The sequence below is a fragment of the Cupressus sempervirens genome, chromosome 3 (assembly GCF_028749045.1).
Source record: "Cupressus sempervirens isolate cs-2001-9-10 chromosome 3, ASM2874904v1, whole genome shotgun sequence".
Taxonomy (NCBI): Eukaryota; Viridiplantae; Streptophyta; class Pinopsida; order Cupressales; family Cupressaceae; genus Cupressus; species Cupressus sempervirens.
Window position 1 is genome coordinate 725,211,824 of NC_143120.1, and position 20,235 is coordinate 725,232,058.

General features: G+C 34.4%; 1 pseudogene; it reads left to right on the top strand.

The window, feature by feature from the left end:
- Positions 1–20,235, top strand: part of LOC149568824 (putative formamidase C869.04) — an 82,138-nt pseudogene that overhangs the window by 52,126 nt on the left and 9,777 nt on the right.

Here is a 20,235-nt window from a genome sequence, read left to right on the forward strand (position 1 = left end):
GATTATTGCTCCACTAATGGTATTCGTAGACAAAAAACTGTTCCAAGGACTCCATAGGAAAATGAAGTGGCTGAATGCATGAATGTGACTATAATGGAGTGTGCAAGGAGCATGAGGTTGATTGCTAGGTTGCCCTTATAAATGTGGGTGGAGGTTGTCAATACTACTATATATTTGATTAATAGAGGTCCCTCTACTCCTTCGTGTTGTAGTATTTTAGAGGAAGCATGAACGAGTAAGAAGGTGAGTTATTCTTTTCTCAAAACCTTCGGTTGTGAAGCATTTGCTCACATAGATTTTGAAAATAGAACCAAGTTGGAAGCTAAGTCAAAGAAATGTGTATTTTTTGGATATGACATTAATAAATTTGGTTATAGGCCTTGGAATTTTGCAAATCAAAAAATTGTAAGAAGCAAGGATGCCATATTTAATGAGAAAGTGTTGTACAAAGATATGTTGTAGCAACATGAGAAGAAAGAAGATGATTATGTAGTGTTGGATGATACTCCAAAAGATGATGTTTCAAGCATTTATCATGATGTGCATCAACTGCAACAACAAATACCCCACACCAGTGAATGTTAGATGGTCGACAATGCACGTTAGACCTCCAAAAAGATTTTCTCCCTCTTTGTATTCAATTTTACTTACTAATGTTGGTGGATCTGAATGTTATGATGAAGCAGTGTAGGTGGATACAAAGATTTAGTGGGAGCCTGCAATGAAAGACGAAATGGACTCTTTGCTGAAGAATAAGATATGAGATTTATGCAAGTTGCCTACAGGTAAAAGAGCTTTAAAAAATAAGTGGATTTATGAGTTGAAAGAAGAGGATGGAGGTAAGAAAAGATTTAAGTCAGGTTAGTTGTAAAAGGATTTGCACAGAAAAAAGGAATCAGTTTTGATGAGATATTTTCTCCTATTGTTAAAATGACTTCTATAAGTTTTGTGGCTACTAAAGATTTTCATTTAGAGCAACTTGATGTTAAAACAACCTTCCTTCATGGTGATTTGGATGAAAAGATATATATGGTTCAACCACAGAGATTTGAGGTCAAAAGGTAAGGAGAACTTAGTGTGCAAATTAAAGAAAAGTTTATATGGCTTGAAGCAAGCACCTCGACAATGGTATCTAAAATTTGATAGTTTTATGCATGAGCATGTATACAATAGGTGTCATTCAGATTATTGTGTTTATTTTAAGAGGTTGGATGATGATAACTACATTATTTTATATTTATATGTCGATGATATGCTTGTAGCTAGGTCTATCATGGATCATAATAAGGGGTTGAAACGCTAGTTAGCACATGCATTTTCTATGAAAGATTTGAGGGTAGCAAAACAAATCCTTGGTATGAATATTTGTAGAGATAGGAAGAATAGGACATTGATATTATCTTAGGATGATTATGTTGAGAAGGTGTTGCAACATTTCTCTATGGAGAATGCTAAAGCTGTCAGCACACCTTTACCTGGTCATTTGAAGTTGACTAAGGAGATGTGTCCCAAGACACAAGAAGAGGAGGATAAGATGTCCAAGGTACCCTATGCTTCAGTTGTAGGAAGCTTGATGTATGCTATGGTATGCACTAGGCTAGATATTGCACATGCAATGAGAGTCATTAGTAGGTATATGAGTCATCTAGGAATTGAGCATTGGAATACAGTCAAATAGATTCTCAGGTATTTGAGAGGAACATCCAATAAGTGTGTACACTTTGGGGGCTCTGCTACTGATTTATAGGGCTATGTTGACTCAGATTTGGCAAAGGATATTGATACCAGGAAGAGTACTACAGGTTACGTCTTTACTATTGGTGGGGTAGTCGTGAGTTGAGTTTCTAGGTTACAAAAGGTTAATGCTTTATCCACTATAGAGACAGAGTATGTTGCTACTATAGAGGTAGCCAAGGAGATGATATGGCTTCAGTTCTTCTTGGAAGAATTATGACATCCTCAAAAGGATAATTATTTGTTCATAGATAGTCAGAGTGTCATTCATCTTGCAAAGAATTCAACTCTACATTTAAAAACCAAACACATATAGTTGCAGTACCATTTCATTCGGTCAATTTTGGAGGATGGAAAGTTAAAGATGGACAAGATACATACAAATGAAAATCCAGCAGATATATTTACAAAGGTAGTGACAAGGGAGAAGCTAAACTCCTCTTCAGCTTTAGTTGGTCTTCTAGATTGAACCTGAATAAAAGAACAACATAGTCCAGGGTGGTTTGATCTAGTGGGAGCCCCATGTGGTAGCGATATTGCTACAGGATCAATCTCCAAGTGGGAGATTGTTGTCTAGTGTGGAGTCTGATCAGTCCCCAAGTGGGAGATTATTATTTTGTATAAAAGGGCTTAGGGTTAGGTATTTTCATTAAGTGGTGATGTGAAAATTTTTTCTTGCGACAGTATTGAGCTATAAGGGATTACAGATTGTAATCAAGTTGTAATCACTGGATTGTAATAATATCGAACTTGTTGTTTAGTGGACATAGCCCATGGATTGGGTGAACTACGTTAAATCTTGGTGCCTTGTGTTCTTTTCTATATGATCTATTATTTTCTGTTATTGGTTATATTTGTATGTAATTGTTATTTTTGTTAGTGGTTTAATCCTAACAAATGTCATATCTAACAAATATACATTTCTTTGACTTAGCTTCTAGCTTGGTTCTATTTTCAGAATCTATATGTGCAAAAGTTTCATAACCAAAGGTTTTGAGAAAAGAATGACTCACATTCTTACTAGTCCATGCTTCCTTTGTAATACCACAACCCAAAGGAGTAGAGGGACCTATATTAATCAAATATACAATAGTATTAACAACCTCCACCTACATGTTTAAGGGTAGCCTAACATGTAACCTCATGCTCCTTGCACACTCCATTATTGTCATGTTCATGTGTTCAACTATTCCATTCTCCCGTGGAGTCCTTGGAGCAATTTTTCGTCTGTGAATACTATTAGTGGAGAAATAATTTTCAAATTCATAACTACAATACTCACCACCATTATCAAATTTAAGACATTTTAATCTTTTACCAGTTTCATTTTCAATCAAGCATTTCCATTTCTTAAAATTTTGAAATACATTAGATTTTTGTCTAAAGAAATAAACTCATACTTTTTTAGTTGCATCATCAATAAATGTAACATAATCATAAGAGCCACCAAGGGAAGATACCTGACTTGGTCCCTATACATTTGTATGCACAAGCTCTAATTTCTCAATTTTCTTTTCTTTCCCACTCTTCAAAAAACTCACTCTCTTTTATTTTCCATACACACAACTTTCATAGAAATTCACATCGACACATTTCAAACATGGTAAAACTATTGAAAATCTGATTGAAAAAGATTACTACCAAAGAGTGAGATTATTTGCAAAGAGGGAGATTGTTGATAAAAGAATGTTTTCAATCATTGTTTTGTCACTGATGTCAAACCTGCCATTTGTTGGAATGGCAATTTCTTATAAGATCCAAGTACTATCACTTAGTTGATTGATGAAAAGGATTTATTCAACAAGATGTAACAAAGCACCTAAGGGAAAGGTTCAGTTATGTGTTTGTAATGAAGTACAAGGATCAGTTAGGAAAATGATAAAGAGATGTATTTATAATACACTTAAAGATACAGAGGTTGGCCTCACTTAGAAACTCTGGAGGAATAAGTTGGAACAAAGCTGTCTGCAAAGCTTGACTAAGTTCATTAGTGGGTGCCGAGCAAGCTAGTTCATGCCGAGCAAATTTTTAGTTAGTGCTAAGCAAAAGTAAAATCTAGTGTGTGTTGAGTAATACAGAAGGAGCCCAACAAGTTCAAATGTCAAGCAAAGTAATAGGTGCTAAGCATTAGTAAAATTTAGTTGATGCCACGCGAATCCACAGTAGGTGCCGAGCATCAATAAAATATAGTTGGTGTCAAGTAACATAGTATGTGCCTAGCACTAGAATTTCAATAGTGCTGAGCTGCTGCATTATTTGAAAAGTCAAAAATTTGCCAGATCTGAGCCGACAAATTTGTTACCTTGAATTTTGTGAACTAGGTAGAGGATAAGGATGATGAGTTAGTGACACATAATTTTAGGTAAACCATTTTTGAGCAAATTTAGGATGATTCTTCATGATGTTTGTTGAAGGAACAAGATATGGGGTAGATTCATTGAATCCTACCTAATCCATTTGATTTAAAATTAAAAGTGGGAAGATTCAAGTGGGAAAGAGGATTCCAGACTTCTATTTAAGGAGTCACAGGCCAAGAAGCTAGAGTTGCTGGGGTGCCAAGTTGTGAAGTTGTTGAAGAATGTCAAGGAGAAGGCATTGAGAAGGAAGAACATAGCACAAAGACTCTACTTCAATAAGTGGTCATATATGAGATTGCACTAGTACATCGAGCATGAAGACTTAAGGAGACAAAGCTTGAAAGGAGGACAAGCTGTCAAAGCTGTAGAGATTGAAAGCTAGACAATGTTGTGAATTAAACTGAGATATGAAATTTGCAAGTTAAGTTGTGAGTTATATCAGGTCAAAACCCCTTATTGTTACTCTCTAAGAATTGTATCAGTTAGGGTAAAATCCTATGGACTTAGGTTGGTTTAATAACCATTTGTAAATCCTTTAATAGGGTGGCAATCCAAGTGAATGTTCTAAAGTCCTCTAACTAGACCCACTTCTAATAGTGTGGTTAAATCCTTTAACTAGGTCACATTTAATAGTGTGTTATAGCCTTTAATAGGGCAGGCCTTTAACAAGGCATCACTTCAGAAGAGTGATAATTGAGTAGTATGTTACTGGTGGTTTTTCCCAAATTGGGTTTCCACATAAATCACTGTGTTATGTGTTGATTTTTCATGTGTTATTCTTACATGATGATTTTTTGGTAACTTGCTAAGTAGGAAAGTTTAAGCTTGGATGAATGAATAGTTTAATGGGCTCACTTTACTTGGATAAAAAGTTTTATTAGGATATTTGGACCTTGAACAACTAATCCAACCCCTCTCTCAGTTATTCTAAAGTATTTCTAACCATTGGTATCAGAGCCATTTGTTGATTTGGTTTAAAAGTACTAGAAGCAGGAAGATCAAGATGTCCAAGAGAGAAGTCCCCAAGCTCAGTAGAGATAACTTCACTACATGGAAAAGGTTGATGAAGCTACACCTTGGATCAATAAGTGACCATGCACAAATCTCAATTAAAGTAGAACATGTTGATCTAGCTGTACCCACTGGAGAAGATATGAAGGCAATGCTGGAGATTGCCTCTGACTTTAACTATACTGAATTTGATGACATCAAGGGATGTGACTCTACATTCAAGACATGGAAATACTTGACTGATATTTATGGAGGAGATTAGAATGTTCAAAGAGGAAAAAGAGAAATTCTTAGAGGAAATTTTGATGACATGAAAATGGAAGAAGGTGAGAATGCTGCTCAATATACCTCCAGAATGAAAGAACTAGTAAGTGTAATAAGAAGTTTGGGTGGTCATTTAGAAGATGACACTATTAATAGAAAATTCTTAAGAATTAATAGAAAATTCTTAAGAAATCTGCTCCCCATCTATGCTATTAGAGTTTCAACTATACAAGAATTAAGATGTGTGTACCAAGAAACACACTAACTTTTGAAGGTATAGTAGGAAGACTCATTGCATTTGCATTGTCCAACTTTGATAATTACAGACTTGAGAATCTTGAATCTCCTTTCAAGGCCAAGATATCATTGGAAGACATTGAAGAGGTGAGACCAAAGAAGAAGAAGAAGAAAAAGGTAAAATATGCATCTAGTGACAACTACATAGATGAAGAAGATGTGGAACAATTGGAAGGACTACTAGCTAGAAGATTTCACAAAGGCAAAGGTAAATTCAAAGGTAAGCTTCCTATTATTTGTTTTAACTGTAATGAAGTAGGAGATATTGCTGCAAGATGCACACAGAAGAAGAACTACATAGAAGGAAAAAAGAACAAGAACAAAAGAGAAGATGATAGTAGAGATTACAAGGACAAAGGCAAAAAATGCTACATTGTTGAAGAGGATTCTGATGAAAATGATGATGAAGTAGTCTATGTAGCCATGAAGGGTGAATTAGATGAAGATGAGGCGACAACACTAGTAACCTATGTGAACAAAAGTGATAAGTAGATCATAGATAGTGGATGCTCACATCACATGATAGGAGACAAAAGTAAGTTTATTTCCTTTACTCAGTATGACGAAATAGTGTTAGATTTTGAAATGATGCTCCATGTCTAATCAAAGGAAAAGGTTCTATTAAACTTACAGAGAAAATTTCATGTGATAATGCATATTATGTTGAAGGATTGAATTGCAATTTGCTAAGTGTGTCACAATTAGGCAATATCGGTTGCAAAGTAGAATTTGAAAACAAGTCTACCAAAATCTATGACACTAATGGAAATCTGATGAGAAAAGGAGACCAAACTAGGAGTAATCTGTCTTACCTAGATATGGAAGATGCAACTTGTCTTATTGTAAAACTTGATGATGTATGGCTATGGCATAAAAGGCTATGTCAACTTTGATAATCTAATTAGCATTAGCAAAATGAAGAAAGTTAGAGGTTTGCCTAAGCTGAAGAAACTTAAAAATACAATGTGCAAACAATGTCAGCTAGGAAAGATGACCAAGTCAAGTTTTGAAAGAAAAACCTATACTTCCAAAGAAGTACTAGAGTTAGTCCATACAGACTTATGTGGTCCAATATAAGTACAAAGCTACCAAGGGGACAAAGACATAATGTTGTTTGTGGATGACTACTCCAGGATGATGACTACCATGTTCTTAAAATAGAAATCTAATGCATTTCAAATGTTTAAGTGGTATTTGGTTAGGGTTGAGAAAGAAATTGGAAAGAGTCTAAAGTGCCTGAGATCAGATAGAGGAGGAGAGTTTACATCAAAAGAATTTGAGACATATTGCAATGACAAAGGAATCAAGAGACAAACATCAACATCTAGAACTCCTCCACAAAATGGCATTGCAAAGAGATAGAATATATTAGTGGTAGGTTGTGCCAGAACATTAATGATGGAGAAAAATGTTGCTCTAAAGTACTAAAGAGAAGCTATAAGTACTACTGTTTACACCCTGAATTGAGTTCAAGTCAAGAAAGGTACAAATGCAACACCTTTTGAACTATGGTATGGTCACTCACCTAATGTCAAACATTTCAAAGTGTTTGGTTGTAAGTGCTATATTCTTAAAGATATTAAAAATGACAAATTTGATGCAAAGAGTGATGAAGGCATATTCCTTGGATACTCTACTAGAAGCAAAGCATATAAGTGTTTGAATACCAACACTAACAAGATTGTGGAGAGTGTAAATGTAAATTTTGATGAGCATGCAGAAGTCTAAGTTGATGAATCTAAGAAACCAAAAGATTATAGATCTTTTGTATACTTCTATGAAGGAATTCCTACTAAAGAACAAGCTACCAATCAAGTTAGGAATCAACAACAAGTTTCTGTATCAGCCGAGTCACAACTAGTGAATGTCAGGCTGCATTTAGAAGTCAACTTACAGAATGAAGGTAATGCACATTTTGATTCTGAAATCAGTACACATGAGAGAGATGATGAAATACCAAAAAGAGATGTGCATAGTGACTCTGAAGCTGAGGGGTCAAACATAGAAAGAAGGACAGAACCAAGACTATCCAAGTATGTGAGAAGACATCACCCTGCAGATCAAATCATTAGTGACAAGGAAGCTAGACAAATGACAAGGAATTGACTAAGAAATGAATCATGCCTACTGAGCAAGATTGAGCCCAAAATAGTGAAAGATGCACTACAAGATGATAATTAGCATAAAGCTATGGAAGAAGAAATAGATCAAATAGAGAAGAACAAAACCTGGACCTTAGTTCCAAGATCAGATGATAATAATGTGATTGGTACCAAATGGGTATTTAGAAACAAGCTAGATGAGAATGGTAAGATTACAAGAAATAAGACTAGACTGGTCTGCAAAGGTTATGCACAAAAAGAAGAACTGGATTATGGGGAAGCATTTTCTCCTGTTGCAAGGATGGAAGGAGTAAGAACACTACTTGCATATGCTACTTACAAAGGTTTTAAAGTCTACCAAATGGATGTAAAGTCTACTTTTCTGAATGGTATACTGGAAGAGGAAGTCTACATAGAACAACCAGAGGGATTTGTTGATGACAACAACAAGGATATGGTCTGCAAACTACATAAAGCACTCAATGGTTTGAAGCAAGCACTAAGAGCATGGTATGAGAGACTGGACAAATACCTTGTGAAAATAGGATTTGAGAGAAAAGATGACAACAACAATCTGTATATCAAGGTAGTAAAAGGTAAAGATATTTTAATATTTGAAATCTTTGTTGATGATATAATATTTGGAGGTAAAGATGCCCTTCATAAAGATTTTGCTGATCAAATGAAACACGAGTCTGAGATGTCAATGTTTGGAGAAATCAAATTCTTTGTTGGATTGCAAGTACATCAACTGAAGCATGACATATTTATAATGCCCTGCTAAGGGATCCAAAAGAAATAACCTAAAGTTTCACTAAGTTTGATAACATTTTTTTTTTGAAACATGAAAGATACACCACTCACATCAAACACATAATAGCAGAATGTATGCTATGAGATACCTGATTAACTAGTCTGAGTCATTGATCAATATTGTTGGATTACTTTTCGGTTGCTTGTTGAGAACCGATGGATATTGTGATTTATCTTGTTGCTTTCCAGTTGCTCATAGAGAATTGATGTGATTTTCTATGATTATCTTTATGATGCTTCCCAGTCACTTGTATAGGATCGAGGTGATTTTGCTATGATTATGTAATTTGTGATTTCATGAGCTTAGGGTAGGTTATCTTTATGTAGTGTCGGGAAGTAGCTTGCAATGGGGGCCAGGGATCTTAAGTGGTCCTAGGGGTAACCCATTGTAAGTTGTTTAATAAGTGATAACTTTACACTTAATACTGACTTAAATGAACCTAATAAGAGATAATTGTATGTTCTCGCCCATGCCTCGAGTGCTAATATAGACTAGGATGGGAGTAGAGAGAAAACTTGGTTATGACCTTGCATTCCGTAGTATGCCTTGTCAGTGCGAGAGGATTCTAGTGGCCGTAGGGATCATTAGGGACCCAAGAGTCCTAGGAGATTGTTCGAGTAACTCTGAACATGATTTGTGTGATGACACTTTCCCACTTACATAGTAGATACCTATATGTCTTTGTGTGCCTCTAGGTCTAGATGTCGATCTATGTGTTGGAACCTTTGAGTTAGTTTACTTTTAGGATTTCCTGGACTTAGAGAGTTCTTGTGTCATGTGATTTGATATCTTGTTTGGGACTTGAAACTATCTCCTCAGCGCAGTGGGAGTGGACCATTTAGGTTCGACGCGGTCGGGTGGTAGTGCTTTTTCACTCTTACCATTGAGATCTGTCCGTGGTCACCATGGCTGGAGCATTCTTGTTGGCATATACTTTCATTCTATTTATGGATCATTATGATAGATGGTTATATTTTGATGTTGTATCATGTTATGATGGACGTTACATCTTTTGATGTATGGATTTATTATGTATGGTGGATGATTTCATTTATTTTATTGCCCGTGTATCATGGATCTGAAGAGTATGATGTATATCTATCTTTACATATGTATATTCTTTTAAGCCTTTCATACCTTGTGACTTGTACAGTGGATGAATGAGCATTTCGAATTAATTTGCCAAAAGGCATTCATAAAAAATGTATATTAAATGGACATTGGACTTTTCATTATTCTTTCATATGGATGTGGTAATTGATGGACTTAGTTTTAGATTAGATTTAAATGTGATTCAACGTCATGGGATCTTTAAGGAATGCAACCTGTTATGTATGTTATTGCTTTCGCTATTATGTGTTTGATGTGAGTGGTGTATCTTTCATGTTTAAAAAAAAAAATGCTATCAAACTTAGTGAAACTTTAGGTTATTTCTTTTGGATCCCTTGCTGGGCCATTAAAATATTTGTGACCCAATCAAAATATATCAAGGAGGTACTCAATACATTTAGCTTAGAAGATTCAAAACTAGTCAGTACACCAATGGTAATAGGACATAAGTTATCCAAGAATGATGAGTCAGCTGAAGTAAATCAGACAATGTATAGATCAATGATTGGAAAGTTGTAGTATGTTGTGCATAGTAGACCAGACATTGCATTAGCTGTTGGAATAGTGACAAGATTTTTTGTAGACCCAAGAGAAAATCATCTTATGGTAGTAAAGAGAATGTTAAGGTACCTAAAAGGAACATATGACTTTGGCTTATACTATAAGAAGAGTGAAAAGTTTGAGTTGAAAGCCTACACTGATGCAAATTGGGGAGGTACTAGAGATGACAAAAAAAGTACCAGTGGAGGAGAACTTTTCTTAGGTAAAAGATTAGTCACTTGGATTAGTAAAAAGAAAAGTTGTACCTCACAGTCCACAACAGAAGCTAAGTATGTTGTTGCTGCCATCAATTGCACCATATTATATGGATCAAACATTTGTTGCAAGGAATAAAGGAAGAAGTGATTGAACCTATGATACTCTATTGTGATAACAAAAGTGCCATCAACATATCAAAGAATCCTGTGATGCATGCCAAAATAAAGCATATTGCAATTAAGTATCACTATGTAAGAGAATTGGTGGAAGACAAGCAAATGAGGATGGAATATGTCAGTTTAAAGGAACAAATTGCTAACATCTTCACAAAAGCACTACCTAAAGATGCATTTGAGTATCTTAGAGGTAAATTAGGGGTGATACCCCTATCCAAGTCTATTTGAGCAACAACAAAACTGCCCTACATCAAATGAGTTGATTGTTGAAATGTTACAAATTGATGTAAAGGATATTTACTTTAGGTTTTTGCCTGAAGTAATCAAAGTACTGAAATTTTAAACAAGTCACAAGCAAGGTGATAGAGGGAGAAATTGGAGTTTCTGCATATGCTACACCTGTATGACAAGATGTTAGAATAATATGTCTTTGGCATTGTTGTCAAACAGAGAGAAATAACAAAAACTGATCAAATGTATAGAATTAAATAGACAAAGGGAGAAGTATTTGATACCAGAATAACGTAAACTGATCAATGTATACAGAAGAAGAAATGATGTGCAAAGGGAGAAATGACATTTTTAAAGGAATAAAATGTAAGAAGGAGAAATAGTAGTTGAAGAAGAGCAAAATTGATCAAAGTGGTAAGCTATAGAAAAGAAGGAGTAATATAGAAATTGAATGTAAGAAAGGAAAGAAAAATGAAATAGCAACTTAGAGGGAGAAAATAGTGAAAACAAGAATCAATTAGAAGGAGATAAAAACAAAGAGGAGAAGACAGTTTATCAACAAAAGAGGGAGTTACAGAATTCAGAGGGAGTCATAAGAAATTCAAAGTTGCTGATAAAATGAATAGTTTTGAATAAAGATTTTATTTTGGCATTTGATTTACTATTTTAACTTAGTTAGCATTCTGATAACTTAGTTGATCAGTTTGGTTTGCCATCAATGCCAAAGAGGGAGATTGTTGGAAATCTGATTGAAAAAGATTACTACCAAATAGTGAGATTGTTTGCAAAGAGGGAGATTGTTGATAAAAGAATGTTTTCAATCATTGTTTTGTCACTAATGTCAAACTTGCCATTTTCTAGAATGACATTTGCTTATAAGATCCAAGTACTATCATTTAGTTGATTGATGAAGAGGATTCAATCAACAAGATGTAACAAAAGCACCTAAGAGAAAGGTTGAGTTTTGGTTTTGTAATGAAGTACAAGGATTAGTTAAGACAATGATAAAGTGATGTATTGATAATACATTGGAAGATACAAAGGTTGGCCACACTTAAAAACTCTAGAGGAATAAGTTGTAACAAAACTATCTGCAAAGCTTGACTAAGTTCATTAGTGGGTGTAGAGAAAGCTAGTTCATGCCGAGCAGATTATCGGTTAGTGTCGAGGAAAAGTAAATTCTAGTGTGTGCCGAGTAATATAGAAGGAGCCCAACAAGTTTAGGTGCCAAGCAAAGTAACAGGTGTCGAGCATCAATAAAATTTAGTTGATGCCGAGCGAATCCACAGTAGGTGTCGAGCATCAGTAAAACATAGTTGGTGCCAAGTAACACAATATGTGCTGAGCACCAAAATTTCAATAGTGCCGAGCTACTACATTATTTGAAAAGTCAAAGATTTTCCAAATCTGAGCCAACAAATTTGTTACATTGAATTTTGTAAACCAGGTGGAGGATAAGGATGATGAGCTAGTGGCAAAGAATTTTAAATAAACCATTTTTGAATGAATTTAGGAGGATTCTTCATGATTTTGTAGAAGGAACAAGATATGGCATAGATTCATTGAATCCTACCTAATCCATTCGAATTGAAATCAAAAGTGGGAAGATTCAAGCAAGGAAGAGGATTCCAAACTTCTATTTAAGGAGTCATAGGCTAAGAAGCTAGAGTTGTTGGGGTGCCAAGTTGTGAAGTTGTTGAAGGATGTCAAGGAGAAGGCATTGAGAAGAAAGAACAGAGCATAAAGACTCTACTTCAATAAGTGGTCATATAGGAGATTACATTGGTACATTGATCATGAAGACTCAAGGAGACAAAGCTTGAAAGGAGGACAAACTATGAGAGCTGCAAAGACTGAAAGCTAGGCAATGTTGTGAGCTAAACTGAGATCTAAAATTTACAAGTTAAGTTGTGAGTTGTATCAGGTCAAAAGCCCTTATTGTTACTTTCTAAGAATTGTATTAGTTAGGGTAAAATCCTATGAACTTAGGTTGGTTTAATAGTCATTTGTAAATCCTTTAACAGGGTGGCATTCTAAGTGAATGTTCTAAAGTCCTCTAACCAAACCCACTTCTAATAGGGTGATTAAATCCTATAACCAGGTCACATTTAACAGTGTGTTGTAGCCTTTAATAGGGCAAGCCTTTCATAAGACATCACTTCAAAAGAGTGAGAATTGAGTAGCATATTACTGGTATTTTTTTCCAAATTGGGTTTCCACCTAAATCACTATGTTATGTGTTGATCTTTCATGTGTTATTCTTATATGATGATTTTTAGTAACTTACTAAGTAGGAAAGTTTAAGCTTGGATGAATGAATAGATTAATGGGCTCACTTTACTTGGAGAAAAAGTTTTATTAGGACATTTGGACCTTGACTAATTGATTCACCCCCCCTCTCAGTTATTCTAAAGCATTTTTAACAAAAAAATTCTTTGAATGAAGTAATTTCATACCCTTCTCACCCATGTGCCCAAGTTTGTTCCGCCATAGCATTGTATCAAAATCTACATCAACTATTTGTTCTCTCTACTCAACTACAACAACCATTCGTAAACATTCATTTTTCTCTAAAACAATTAAAGTAGAAGGAACAATATGATCTATACAAAGATATAAGGTGCCTACAAAGGAACCTTTTGCTACTACAAAGGAACCTTTTGAAACCTTCCAATTTTTGTCATTAAAAGTAACTATGCAACCATCATCACCCAATTGCTTTGCTAAAATTAAATTCTACTAAGCCTTGGAACATGTTCTACCTCTTGCAGTAGCCAATGATACCCATTTTGCAACTTAATTTTAATTTTTCCCTTTCCAACAATCTAACAAGGTTCATTACCCCCAAATAAACAACCCAAAATCCCCTTGGCCATAATCTAGGAAATAACCTCTATGGGGAGTAGCATGAAATGAAGCCCCTAAATCTAAAACCCATGAATCATCAACACTTTCTAAAGAAAGAAGAAAATCATCTTCTTTGAATTTATTACTTACCACATTTTCCTCCTTGTTCCCTTCTTGTTTATCTCCTTCATTGTTCTTTCGAGTCCAACAATCTTTCTTCTTGTGTCTTGGTTTTCCACAGTACCAACAATCTTTTGGTCCTCTTGATTGAGACCTCTTCCCCTTTGATTTTCTTCTTGATTTTTCATGATTTCTAGAATTGTTTCCTCTCTCAATCATTCCACCTTTGATTTGTGCATTCAAAACACTTCTTGATGTAGATCCACCTGAGCTTTTTCTACAAGTTTTCTCACTCAAAATAACACCAATCACATCATCAAATTTTAGGGTATTAAGCCTAGAAACAAAATTACTCACAACTAGGACCAAGCCATTCCAACTTTCAGGCAAAGAATAAAAAATCAAGAGAGCCATAATTTCTTCATCAAAATTAACATTTATAGAAGATAACTGACTAATAAGTGCATTAAACTCATTTAAATGATCTGCAATAGATCTGCTTTTTGTCATATTCATATTAAATAAATGCTTTATGAGAAATATAGTTTTGCTAGGGTTTGCATCAACTCTTTGGCCGTCTTTTCTTTTGTAATATTAAACGTCACCGATAGTGCTAGGCATAAACAAATACTTCCAAGTGCTTTTCAATCCAGAATTTCCCAAACCTCATATGTCATAGTGGTCAGTTTCTTGATTTTTTCTTGTTATGATCACCATAGATCCTTCTGATAAAGATAATCCTCCATTTGCATCTTCCATAACTAAAATTTTTTCTCATTAAACTTATCAACCTTCAACTTAACTTCATTTTCCATCGCTCCCACTCAACCATGAGACATGCTCACAGAAGATAGCTATAAAAAAAATGATGTTACCTCACTCTGATACCACTTGTTAGGATTAACCACAGACTAAAATAATAATTACATGCAAATATAACCAATAGAAGAAAAAACAAATTGCATAGAAGAGAACACAAGACACAAAGATTTAATGTGGTTTACCTAATCCCTTGGCTATGTCCACCAACAACAAGTCCACTATTGGTATTATCTAGTGATTACAATCCACAATCCCTTACAGCTCAATACTACCATAAGAAGCTATAATATCATCATTTATTATGAAATCCCTAACCCTAAGCCATTTTATACAAGTTTTTTTTCACTTACAAAATTAGGGCTAGAATAAGTCATCCAATGAGAAAATAGCAGCTGACACCTTTTACAATAGTAGTCATTTTTAGCTTTGGGGGCATTGCTCCCCAAAACCCCACAAGGGCGTTGTCACTCAACCCCACCCTATACTATGACAGGGAGCACACCTAGGGCACTGCCCCAGGACTTCACAAGGGGCATTGCCCCCAAATTCCCATAAAAATAATCTAGGGGGAAACTAAATCGAATAAACCTTCGAGTTTGATTAGGCTCCATATCACAAAAAAAAACATTAATTCAAAGGTTTATTATATAAAAAATAATTTTATAAGATTATTTATTTTTATAATTAAAAATAATTATAAAGTATTTATAGATATTTCAATAAATCATTTTATGATTGTAGTTTTATAAGAAAATTACAAACTACATAATTATTCCAATTACTTAAATAAATAATTTTTCAAATTGCTCCTCTTGCTTCTAAATCTTTACCCATTTCTTTATTTTTATCTCTTCCTCTCCTAGTCTCTAATTCTTCACAATTTTTTCTATCTTGAATTCTCCATTTACCTCTAGCACTTTGTCTTTAGGCAAGAACCTTGACGCTTTGTGTCTCTTGTTTATATATTAGTACAATAAAAAGTTTAATTAAACAACATTCTAACAATAATGATTTCTACACATGAAAAATGAGTGTCAAACCAAAAATAAAATTAGGATTAAATTACACAAAAACATACATACATAAATAATTATAATAGTTATATAATAATTAAATATAGCAATAATTATGATAATTAGTATAAAATACACTTATATAATTAAGAATTACTTTATATTAATAAATACAAATTAATTTTTTTTTTTTTTTATTGGTAAACAATCGAAGCCTTATATTATATTAGATAAACAAAAGAGATTATAGAGTTCTCTGTTCAAATGGGCACTGGTAGGAAAGAATGGTGTAAGAAAACCTCTAGTCTTGCCTAGGACCGAAGTCCTATATAATACAAAATATAAAAAGGGCATACTCCAGTGTAAATACAAGTTTAAATAATTATAATAATACTCAGATGAAAAAACTAAATAGAGAGAAACATCCAAGAGGAAGGAAGCATCGAGCACAAGAAATAAAGAACAATCAACAAGGAGGAGCAAGAAACTAGCCAAAGGAAGAGAACAGATTTGCTACAAAAAATTCTAACATCCAAAGGGGTTAAGAAGCACGAGTTAGTGAGAAAAATCAAGGAAAAAAGAAATTTCGATGATAAACTTTGGAGGGTTCTGATCAGAGTCGTAATGGTAGTTGCCATTACCATATTGGACGATATATTCATATAATTGTGTTCCATCTAGTCTTAATTGTTAGTTAAGTATCAATTCAATATTAAGCCAAAGGGTTAATTATAATTTTCTTCTTTATACTAATATATTTGTTATGAATATTGGCTTACTTTGAGGATTATCCCGATTTGGATTTTCTTTGATCTTTTGTTATCAAGTAATTTTCTTTAATGATTATTAAGATGGAATTGGTAAATTGGTTTGAAGCCAATTACTATTTTGGGCCAAAATGTTTTAGAGTACTTAGAATTTTGAAAAAAACCCATATGAACCTTTGGATCCCTAAGAGTGTTTTAATGCTTAAGGTTAAGAATTCAAGGTGATTGATGAAAATGCAAATGCAAAGTTAAACCGTGTATTATGGCCTTTTGAGATAAATCATTTGCAATCTACTTTGATAGAATGAGAACAAAAAAAATTAAATCTCTTGAAGATTTACTAATTTGAGCAATAAATCCTCATATGTTTTGAGGACCGATTCAAATATCCAAATGCAGCCACAAAAGAATTCCCATTCATAGAGACCAAGCCCAAAACCCCACATCAATAAAAAATTTCATACTTAGAGTATAGAAAGAAAAGTATTATCATAAACTATATTTTTGCATAAGTAAGATAGCCATAATTTGCTGAGTGTAGAAGATGCCCTAATCATATGTATAATCTAATTAGTACTACTTAGGGAAAATGTAGTAAGCCTAACCAATATATAACCTGATAATTAAACATCTAGGGCCACACCCAAAAGTCTTTTTATGAGAGGGAGTATGAGCCACCCTACTTACAGGTGCCTTCTTACCAAAGACCATGATGATTTCTAAAGCTTTCTTGATGGTTTTTGCTTGAGAACCAGGGGAAACTCATAGGCATTTCTAATTTTGCTGGACTTGTCAAAATTAGGAAGGAAGAATTCGACAACATCTAGGTAAGAGAAATCCACATTTGGATGAATATAAGCATAAAAGGCCTGAAGGTAAGACAAAAGTCACTTTGTCACAGGATCCTCTTTTATGCCTCTCTATCATAGAAAAAATTGCATGCTAGCTTCCATTCTGGGCCATTCTGAGAAGAAGAGAATATTGTCTCAGATGACCAAAGTGGGGCACCTAGGAACAATTGCAAGCTCAAAAGACCTCTCTACTTTAGTCCTAGCTAGGCATCCAATCCATGTCCCAAGGATGTCACTATTGGTGTGGCATGAATAATCATAGTTGAAGACACCTTCACCCAAAACCCTATTGAGGGAAATCCTACTCATGTTGTCTATGGGCCCGAGTAAGCGATTCTATCTCTTAGGTTTTACCATACCACGAAAGGCCATGGCTTGAACTTCAGAGGCATGACACTGATAGGTATTAATATCCATAAAGAAAACTACCTGTTACCAAAATTTTACTCCAAGTAACATTGCAGAAGGAAAACATTCATTTTCTATCCATTTACATTCCATCATTTTATAATCATACAAAAAATCATGAGCAAAAGAGATATATAATGTTCATTGTATAAATCATCACTAATATGTACAATTTTCATATTTACAAAGTATGAAATGAATAGAAAAGTACTGGAAATGAAAATATCTCACAAATCATGAGTACAATTATTGTCTTTCATATGTATTAAGAACAAGAAAAATAAAACATATGGGAGAAAGATAGAGATAACCAGTCATTGCCTTTCAGACTTTGACTGGTTAGGTGTTCTCTATGGTCGCCTTGTTTCCCCTGGTCCAACTCTCGATCTGATAAGCTCCTGGTTCTTCGCTCTCCTGCATGAGAAAATAAAATGGAGTTAGATCTCGAAAGGATCTAAGCAATGACTGATTACCAACTACGTACTCACACATGCTATATATTTCGTATTCTGAATACGTACAAAAAAATAGTAATAGTACTCTAAGTGCTCAGATGCAGATCACAGGAAAATAGTTATGAGCATCACGAGCCCATGCTCGAACCTCATGAGAGACCATTTCAAGAAGAGAGTGAGTCGTTAAAAGAAATAAAAATAAAACAGAGCACCAAGGGAAAGGACATCATACAAAACATTTGATGCTATAAGTCTGAAAGGTAGAACAATTCAAAGGGATGTGAAATCCAAAGCCGAAAAATCTGATCAAGTTCTCAACATTCATGAATTTAATTAGGGAAATCTTATGTGTACTATCACAATTTACATTCTAATGAATGACCAAAAAAAAAAAAAAAAGATTTCATTATAATATCCAAAGTGTTTAACCAGCTACAGGATGTTGGGTTTTGACTAGATATAGTTCGTTATACACAGTTGATCAATGGATATGAAATGGAGATAGAAGCCACACAAATAAAAATCTCCAGTGGAAAACATGAAGCTGAATTAATCCAAAATATGATAAAGATACTTCTCTTGAGACTGAGTTTTGACATGTAGAAAGCCTGGTTTACTATTTACATGACTCAATAGATGAATATTTGGAAGTGATCATCGAGTACACAGGCAAATGTTTTGGTTTGATTATAATGATATTGAGTACTGGTTACAATATGAAACCAAAAGTACCTTGTAGCTAGAAAGGAAGCTGAAACATTTAAAGAATTTGAACTCGCAAATACATGCACAAGTAGATACAAGTAAAAGACCAGCTTGAATAAATGGTGGTTGGTGTATGCACAATGAAGTAATAGTGTATTATAGACAACCCATGAATATCATTCTATCAAGAAACAATTTAACAAAAATTCCATGAGCTGGATGGCAAATTGATCCTTTTGGTCATTCTGTAGTCCAAGTATTTTTGCTGAGTGTTGAGCTTGGATTCGATTATGTGTTTCTTGCATAAATAGATCATTAGAATAGAGCAAAGTGAAAAGACTAGAAGTTTTTAGAGGTTGTGTAGACAAGTTTTCTCAAAGTTAAGGATTATCCTATATGTAGATAGTGAAAATGCTTGCTGAAACAAGATATTTCACAAGCAGGACAAGCCTCAAGGATTATGTTTACTACTTAGGTGATTATTACCTAGCAACATGACAACTTGAATTCTTGGTTGGCGGGAAAAATATTTGCATGTTAATTTAATTTCTGCTGTGACAAAGAATACTTCCAGTGTATTCCTGATTTACTTTGTGCCTTCTCAAATTAAAGCCCAGGGATCTGCTTCTTGTTAAAATTTGCAATTTGGGACCTCTTCCTTGGGATGAATGGGGTATACAGGGAGCTTTGATAGAGAAAATTGGTGGTTTCCTAACTGATCACTTTCCATCTACAACTAAAGCTATTTGGCACTTTGATGGAATATATGCAAAGTCTCCACATATTCCAGGTGTTCGGTTCCCAAGTTTAACTCATCTTGGCCACATTGGGACAACATCATTGAAAAAATTACTTGACATATGGAATGGAAAGGAGGAAACCCTAGAAAAATCTAATACAAAATCAATCAAGTTATGCAACGTTCTTCACACCTAACCTCTTGCAAATTTACCAAAAGCAGATGACGCTCTCCTTGGATTGCAAAAATCGGGCATATCAGAATGGGACATAATTTTAGTTGAGGCTGCAAAAAACTATTCCAGGTAAAGAAAATGGTGGAAATTGTGACATAAAAAATCTCAGCAAGGGATAAAAAATATACTTTCCTGTATTTGTAGATGGTGCGAATCTGAGTATGGGTGACATGCATTTCTCCTAGGGTGACGACTAAGTCCTCTTTTTGTGGAGCTATTGAAATGAGTATTTCTTGAGCTTAAATGTGAGATTATATGAGGTGAGATGGAGAAATACCTTACTCCAATGCCACAACAAAAAACTAGTAAAACCCATATGGAAGTGCCATCAACAAAAAAAGCTTCCAGGAAATTATAATATGTTTTTGTTAAAATCACTAGCATGTATTCACAACTCGTGCTAGGAAAAATTGAGCAT